Raw genomic sequence first — 8,205 nt, 5'->3', positions numbered from 1 at the left:
TCGTTACACCTGGCTTTAAATGCAGCACCTTCATCCCACAATGACAAATCTTCCCACTGTTGCTGCATTCAGAGACAACTGGGAACTCTGATTTTCTGATTTCTAACTGTGGGGGGGATAAAAGAGAAGATAAACACTAGAAGTCTGGCTTTCTGCTCGATAACTCAAGGAAGCTTATAGTTATGTCAGGAAAGCGTTCAGTTTGGCTAACATTTGTTATTCAGTACATCACTGTCAAAACAATCAAATATTTTGTTCTTGTTGATCTGATAAACAAGAGGTTGGTTTTTTAACTCATCTGTTTCTTCACTTAAATTACATATTTTAACTGGTGTTTATTTCTCATGGAAAAGGAACAAAACAAGCCTGGAGCCATGTTTGTGTTTGTCCCACTCCCCAGCCGGTGTCGCCAACCGAACGGTCCTTTCTTAAAATTGGTCCGCCCTGCCTGCACTGCGGCTTCACTCCGCATGCGTCTGAGACTGAATCTCTGAGTCTGACTCTCAACACCCAAAGCAGTCAAAGGGAATAATGTGATTAACCACTAGATGACAAATTAAAACCTTCTAAATCATTCTAAAGTCAGTCTTAAGCAGAACCAAGGCAATAAGTGAATCGCTATTGACGTTACAAAATGACGTAGGGGAGCAGCCCCACATCAGACTCGGACGTGCTGCTGTGACGCTCTGATCGCTTCCCGTCTTTTATTATGAAATAATGCTGAATTTATGTGGAAATGATTGTTGTACAAAGCTTCAGATATCTGTCGCTGAGATAGATGATGACTGGAGTACAGTCTGAAGCGGAAACAAGGAGATAATCGGTGAATCGCTGTTGATGCTCCAAAATGACGTATGCGCTGTGAAGGCAGGGAGGCCAATTTTTTGGGGGGGGGGGGGGGGGGGGGGGGGGACCATTCGGTCGGCGACACCAGGCTGCAGTATACTCATTTTGGGGAGGTTAGGGGTTGATGTCTGTGTGACTTCAGATCAGTGGTGGAGATTAAGCCGTGATCTGGCTGCTTTCAGACACGACGGGTCGGAAGAGCAGGAGCGGAGAAGAGGCGCCAGGTAATGGAGAAATTCCAGAAAGCACCATTTGAGGAGATTGCCGCCCACTGTGAGTCCAAGGTAAAATAACTAACTTATCATTAAATTAAAAACTAAACACTGAGCAGGAAGAGATTACAGTAACAATCAGGAAACCGCAGTATCCATGGGAACAGAAAAAACTCACTCTGAGCGTTTCTGCAGGCAAACTTGTTGCACGAACGCCTGGCACAAATCTTCGAACTGACGATCCGGTGAGTTCAGTTGTTTTGTGTAGTGACTCAAATTATTCATTTTAATTGTTGTGCATTAGCTCATTTAATAATGAAACACTTTGAAGTTTTTGCAACATTTTACATCTGTTTGACTTTCATCTATTTGAATTAAAGTTATTTGCTAAAATACACGTAATGAATGCTATTTAGCCACTATCTGTTAAATAGAGACATTTAAATAAATTATTCCAAATCATTTAAGTAATCTTATGAACTTTTTCCTCACTTGTATATGCTTCATTTATTTTCAATGATATTCCGGTGAGGTTTTCTGTGAACGGTGCTGCAGTTACGCTAGGGATTAACGATGCGTAAATTGTAGGTGCAGATTTGAACAGCTGGATGCATCATGAAGTCAAATCAGAAATGTTTGTGTTTAACAAAAGTAGATAAATGGAAACAAACAGCGTAACAATAAATAATTTGCTTCCAAATAAACTCAGGACTGTTTGCATTGTTTCATGCAAGCTACATTCTACAATTCAGCATACATTATAGTGACTAGGCTAGGCTACCTAGCTAACACATTCACTAGTATTTGTGTTAGCATTTTGTCTCCACACTAACTACAAATTGTGTTGACTTGTTTTGTCACTGTTGCAACTTTGATATGTGACATAGCATAGCTAGCTAATCTGGTAGCTGCTAATATTTTAATTCAATTCAATTTATTTATATTAGAGATGCACCAATGCCGATACCAGTATCGGGTATCAGCCCGATCCCGTATTCATTTACTCATACTCATAATCATAAAATGTCTCCAATACTCTGACCGGATACCCCTTTACAGCAGCATGATGTCAGCCTGTCATTGTGGGATTTTCACATGCACACTCTGAAATTTCCAGACTATAACCGCTACTTTTTCATACGTTTTGAACACTGCGTCTTTAACAATGATGCGGTTAATTTATGGATTATTGCAGGCTTTCATGTAATTTACTCATAAGTCGAATATGTCCATCAATGCTGTCCACTGATTGGCTGATAGCTGGTCCATCATGCGGAGTAAATTCACTTATACAGTAAAAAAAAGTTTTACCTTGGCTTCAGTGGAATTCATCATCATACGAAGAAAAATAATCCATGTGAAGTCTCCAGAGTTCGGAACATAACATCTCAAAAACACTTTAATTCCTTGTGTGGCTGAAAAAAGTTCCTCCGTGACTACGGTACTTTGCACTACAGTTCCTCCGTCAGAACTCTGATCAGGGTTCTGCGGCAGAGATTATACATCAGGTTGGTGAGTTCAGCCCTTGGTGTGGGTGTTCAGGTGTCTCGGCCTGCTACAGGGGTAATCCGTTTGTGGAATCTCTGTGCGCTGTGGTCGGAACCTCCGCTCGCCTCCACGAGCTGCTCTTTGCGCCAGAAGCTGGTTCATTGCACCTCATGAATTAAACAGCTCAGTTACCACAAGCAACGGGCTATCCCAGGGGTGGCCAAGTTCGGTCCTCGAGAGCCACCTTCCTGACACTCTTAGTTGTCTCCCTGCTCCAATACACCTGAATCCAATGAAAGACTCATTAAAAGCCTGCTAACGAGTCTTTCATTGGATTCAGGTGTGTTGGAGCAGGGAGACAACTAAGAGTGTCAGGAAGGTGGCTCTCGAGGACCGAACTTGGCCACCCCTGGGCTATCCTGTCTGAACGCGAGGAAATTATCCCATGAATCACAAATAAAAAATAAAATAATGTTAAAATTGCTATGTTTTGCCTCGTGTTGCGACACCGCGCGCGCGCGCGCGCGCGTGTGTGTGTGTGTGTGTGTGTGTGTGTGTGTGTGTGTGTGTGTGTGTGTGCGCGCGTGACGCCATGTGTGCGCATGCTGTGCTCCTCCAATATTTACGTTTCACCTTTGGGGGAAAAAAACATTTACTCTTTGGATTTGTGTATGTTTCCAGTACGTATTTAATTACAAGTTAAAAATAGGGTAGAGAGTGAAAACCTGTTTAGCTCAGTGTTGTAGATAAAAACAGAAACAGGCTCACAGCTGATTAAGCAGAGAAGCTGCTTTTCATCAAAAAGAGTCTGTCCCTCACATCTTCAAGAAAGGCTTTTAGTGCTCAGAGACATAAGTAAAGTTATTGATGGACAGTTTCAGTTCTGTTCCTGTTGTATATTTTGTAGTGCTGAAGTCCATATGTTACATTTCAGTGAGATGTCTGGCAGTGTCATGTTTGTTAAGAAACACACAGTTCATGTTAAAGGACAATTCAAGTCAAAAAGTGAAGTTACATGATTTAAGTGAAATGTTTGAAAATAAAAACAAAGCTAATGATATTGGTAACAGTTATAGTCAAAAAGTAAGGAACAACCCATGAATAAAACATACGTTCAAAGTCATCATAAAACTGTAATGGTATCATTAAGTATTCGTATCGGTACTCTGTATCGACAAGTACCAAAATGTATGTACTCGTACTCGCCCTGAACAAAAGTGGTATCGGTGCATCCCTATTTATATAAGACCAAATGAAAACATAAGTTATCCCCACGCACTTCACATTTTGCACATTTTTCTGCCTGTGCAGTGAATCCAAATGTTTACACATCCGAACGTTAATTATATTAAAATTTTCTCCAAAATGTATCAGAATAATGAAGGATAAACACGATAAACTGTTCATTCTGCTGTGCAATACACAAAGTCTTAATACATGCATTTCCACAATGGCTGTTTCTTACATTAATAAGTCCTGTCTTCCTCCAGGCCGCCGCCCAGCCCATCGGGCGTGGTTTCCATCTCAACGGGACACGCCCAGCACCAGTCCGTACCCGTCTACGAGATGAAGTTTCCGGACCTGTGTGTCTACTGACGGCTTTCACTCAAACACTCCACCGCAAAGTTACAGAATACAAAAATAAAAATGCTGTGAAGCTAAACGTTAAGAATTATCCACAATTCAGAGCTGAAAAAAACGTGAACACCACCACTGTTTTAGCAACATAAGCAGGAAAACAAAACATAGCAATATGGGTGTCCAAAGTGGAACCAAGAAAATTGTTTTTAAAATTACACTTATTGCTGAAACTACATCATCAAGAGTTAGTTTTCCTATTTTAGTTCATTTTGTGACCCGTCCTGTAACTGGTTTTGCAGTTACAGGACGGGTTAATCCTCCGAGGCCCCGCCCTGTCTTGATGATAATTCAGACTTACGAAAGCAATAATTTAAAAAAGCGGCATCTTGGCCATAATTATTTTTCCCTCTTCAAACAAATTTAAGACCGACCATGGTTTGGTGCATTTTATTTCCTGACTCGTGTCCCTGAATGTAAACACAACTCAGAGTAAAAAATAAATAAAATAAAATAAAAAAACAGCAATAAAAACAGCCTGACTTCAGTGTTGATGTTGCTTTCTAGTGTGACTGTGATTCAGTCTGTCATATCTGCTGTTGCCAAAGTCGCATTGTGTGCACGCTGTAGACTGAGCAATGGTAAAAATGACTAAAACCACTTTTTAGCTTTAAAATTGAGCCAGTTTCTGCTTATTAACCAGTGTTGACTAGTAGGTGTCAGTGCAATGATTTATTGTAAAAAAAAAAAAAAAATTGTCATAGATTCTGATTAATTGTAGTCTGAATGCTGCACGATTCTTACACACTGTTGTGTCTATTCTAGACTACTTACAGAAACCTGTTGACGTGATAGCAATACTTGAAATGTCATTAAATGTTTGGAGAAGAGACGTGAATGAAAAGAAAATGTTTAATTTCTAGAATGCCGATTTGTGAATTTGACGTTTTATTGGAGGTGATTTGAAAAGAGAATCATAGTTTTGGTAGTTTAAGTAATTGACAGGTTAAGGTTGCACTTTGAATTGGTCCACAGAGGGTAGTGAAATGGGCGGAGCTGGAAGCATTTGGTGCCATAGTGATTTGGGGGGTTGACGTGAATATTGTACACAAATATCTAAAATCAAAACTATAAAGTTTATTTATTTAATCAACTTATGAAAGAGTATATTAATAAATAACATACAGTTCAACCTAGCTATACATTACGAGTGAAGCTAGTTGCTTAGCTCAGCCCTTGCAGCAACAGCAATAGGTTAGCATGCTTGCTAACTTGTGCAGTTCATATACAATAATACGTTTTCAGTTACGTGAACAATGTTCAGTTTTGTCTTACGACTGACTGCGAACTATGTCTATCTGTTATACCCTGGCAGAGCAGGATTTCATTCACTTGGCTAACGTAACATCATAAGCTAATAATTACCATTTTCATTGAACAGATTAACTTCCGTTTAATTTGTCAGAGGTATTGAGGCTTGTAATTGGGATTTCTCATTATCGTTTACATAAACACAAAGTCTTCATATGGATTACTGGAATGCGATGATGTCCTGAAGGAGCTGAATGATGAATTCCGATATTAGCCATGTTTTTCGTTCCTCATTAACGAACCCTTTATCAAACACTTTGGATGACATGGTGAGTTTTTTTCTATCCCATGTTTTTTTTTTTAATTTCACTGTGAGTGTCCTCATCAGAGCCATCACATTTTTAGCTCGACCTCGACTTTGTGTGAAGCAACAGTTCACTGTTTTGTTTGTTTCCATTCTTTTCAAATAAATAAACTTTATGGCTTAACGTCTGTGGATAAACGATCTGCCAGCACAGCCTGAAAAATAAAGACAGTGCAAACGTTTATTGACACGCTCAACAATAAATGTTCAACATTCTTCTTAAAAGCTGATCAGATTAACTGAAACGAGGTGGTTTTGCCCGGCACTAACGAAGGACACCAAAGCCAAAATGAAACAAGAAATCTGGACTTGCGTCGACTTTCCGAGACATCGTTTAACCGTCGTCCAGCTTTGTTCCTGTAGCTGGCGCTTTGGCAGAATTTTCAAACTGTTGAAAAATGTGAATGAATCCCGACGACAGCCTCTTCCCGTAATCCCTTTTGCTTTCTGTGTTGACGGTTCCTCATTGTTTGCGTAGTTCCTGTACCGTCAGCGTTCTGTTTAGTTGTTGTCCAACGTCCCAAGTCCATCGTCTTGCACGAACATTGACGATATCTGAACAGATCAATAATTAAAGCTCAGATGAGCTGAACGTGACTCGTCCATGTGTGGAATGAAAAGCAACGTTTTCATGCAGAAACAGTAGTGGCAAGAACATTTGATCAACTACTTTAACTATTTACACACATTCCAGCCGTTTGTAGCTATGTGCAGTGCACATTCCAGCTGTCTGTGGCTGGGATGTATGTGTGCGCACACGTTGTTGTTGGGAAGACATATCTGTTGTCAAGACAACCAGATCTTATGCCTGCAGGTGCTGTGGAGAACAGAGGCTGGCTGCAGAAATGATCAGAGGCTGGCACTCGGTCCGATACCCGCTGCCAAGTCACGTCATCATGAATGTTTCGTTTTGATTTTGTTCAAAAGCGTCAAGGTTGCCGTTCACTTCTTTTTTTCTTTTCTTAGTTTCGGTTTTGTTTTGTTCTTTTATGCATCCTGGACTCGCAGGCTTTTCGGTGATGGGAGAAGTGCAGGCTCATTTGTCCATCTTTTCTCAACGATTTGTGACTTTTTTCCTTCATTCAGCTATCGGCGTGTGCCGTGTGACCAGGCCCTAAGTTAAAGCTTCTTCTGGAGGTTTTGTTCAGGATCAGATGAACTGTGGGGAGAAAAAAAAAGACTTAAGACAAACAGGAAGTGTTTTTGTTCGGTTTGCTGTTCGGTTTTTCAGACAGTTTTGTAGGGAGATATTTATTTATTGTTTGTAACGTAAAGAGATTAAAAAAGTACAAAATTATCTCAACTTTGGATGGTAAATATTCTGCTTCAGCATGTGGCAGTCATAGGACCCTGACCTCTAGTAAACAACAACTAACCAGAGTCTGAACATGACATCACGGTTTACTTGGATCCTAGTAAACGAGAACTAACCTGAGTAGTTACAGGTCCACCTCATTCTAGTAAAAACAAATTACCCCGGGGCTGAACAAATTTTTTCTGTTTACTGGGATTCAGATGGACTTGTCATTACAAGTCCATGTGGATCCCAGTAAACAGAAAAAAATCTCAAGTCTGTACGAGTCATTACAAGTCCATCTGGATCCTAGTAAACCACAACTATCTTGAGTCTGTATGAGTCGGTAACGGTCCATCAGGATTTTAGTAAATGGGAACTAATGCAAGTTGCTACCGCCGTTAAATATCCACTCTGCTCATAGTGAAGCAAGAACTGACCCGAGTCAGGAGTGAAACTGCATTCAGAGTTTTTCATTAAGCTGAAAATCAAGTTGTTGTCCATTCAGCTGCTCCCGGTTTGTTCGGGGTCGCAAATACAGCCAGATCCGCATTGGTATTTTGCACAAGTTTTACGCCAGATGCCCTTCCTGATGCAACTCCAGTGTAACCTGGAGAAACACACAGCCGCTGGTGTTCCAAAGAGGTCTCTGATCCAAGTACTAACCAGGCCCCGCACTGTTTAGTTCTGAGATCTGATGGGATCAGGCTGACACAGAGCAGATCAGCTGTAAGATGGAAATCAGCAAGGTGTTTTATTCTCACGATCAGAGCTCAGATTCTAAAGTTCTAAAGACTAAAGTTAATTATGGAGTTCCACAAAGTTCTGTGCTAGGACCAATTTTATTCACTTTATACATGCTTCCCTTAGGCAGTATTATTAGACGGTATTGCTTAAATTTTCATTGTTACGCAGATGATACCCAGCTTATCTATCCATAAAGCCAGAGGACACCACCAATTAGCTAAACTGCAGGATTGTCTTACAGACATAAAGACATGGATGACCTCTAATTTCCTGCTTTTAAACTCAGATAAAACTGAAGTTATTGTACTTGGCCCACCAAATCTTAGAAACATGGTGTCTAACCAGATCCTTACTGTGGATGGCAT

The 8,205-nt window shown here is 40.4% G+C and overlaps 1 long non-coding RNA gene across 1 annotated transcript; it reads left to right on the top strand.

Moving 5' to 3' along the window:
- The first annotated feature begins 1,028 nt into the window (after window positions 1-1,028).
- LOC117521060 lies at window positions 1,029-4,213 on the top strand. Its single transcript, XR_004563873.1, has 3 exons — window positions 1,029-1,130; window positions 1,254-1,303; window positions 4,037-4,213. It is a non-coding gene; the product is annotated as an uncharacterized LOC117521060 (long non-coding RNA).
- Window positions 4,214-8,205: the final 3,992 nt, after the last annotated feature.

The sequence above is a fragment of the Thalassophryne amazonica genome, chromosome 12 (assembly GCF_902500255.1).
Source record: "Thalassophryne amazonica chromosome 12, fThaAma1.1, whole genome shotgun sequence".
In the NCBI taxonomy this organism is placed as follows: domain Eukaryota; kingdom Metazoa; phylum Chordata; class Actinopteri; order Batrachoidiformes; family Batrachoididae; genus Thalassophryne; species Thalassophryne amazonica.
Note: the sequence above shows the minus strand (reverse complement) of the source record. Positions and strands in the feature narration are given on the sequence as shown.